The sequence below is a fragment of the Sinocyclocheilus anshuiensis genome, unplaced genomic scaffold, assembly GCF_001515605.1.
Source record: "Sinocyclocheilus anshuiensis isolate Anshui unplaced genomic scaffold, SAMN03320099.WGS_v1.1 scaffold1312, whole genome shotgun sequence".
Taxonomy (NCBI): Eukaryota; Metazoa; Chordata; class Actinopteri; order Cypriniformes; family Cyprinidae; genus Sinocyclocheilus; species Sinocyclocheilus anshuiensis.
In genome coordinates this window covers 320,536-321,165 of record NW_015544237.1, presented here as the reverse complement: position 1 = coordinate 321,165, position 630 = coordinate 320,536, and positions in this window count along the sequence as shown.

The following is a 630-nucleotide window of genomic DNA, read 5'->3' as shown; positions in this document are numbered from 1 at the left end:
ACTGAAGTGCGTGGACTCGGAGTGCGCCCTCCCTTTTCCCAGGAAAATGAAGTGTACATCTGATGGACACTTCGCCATATCCCATATCCCAGAATCACTTGCGTGCAGATGACGACGGTATTTATATTCAAAGAGCAGTGGGTCTGTGGGGGATGGGGGAATTCACATTGAAATGTAAGTATTGTGTTTTCATTTACTCAAATACCTAGCGAAACAAGTATTAAAAACCAGGGTCCACTATATAAGGCAATAGTCTTTCCCTTTGTTGTGTTTTTGTAGTGCTGTCATGCAAGATATGTCTACAAATGTTTTAACCAAACTTTAGCACTGCAGTATTTTGTATGCATGTGCTGCTGTGTCATATTTTCTAATGTTAAGATTGCAATGCAAACCTGTCTTTATATTTTTCATAAGTGTTTCCATTTTCTCTTGTTATAGTACTATTCTGGAGAAAATGAGTCTGCTGGGGAAAGACTTAATACAAAGTAAGCAAGTTAATAGACACATTTTTTTTGAAATACATTGTGCTGTTGTTGTTAACAGGCATGGTTTATTTGCTCTGCCTTAGGATTGTAAGTGTCCTGGGACAGGTGAGGGAGTGAGTGGTGAGCTGGTGGAGCTACTCAGGGA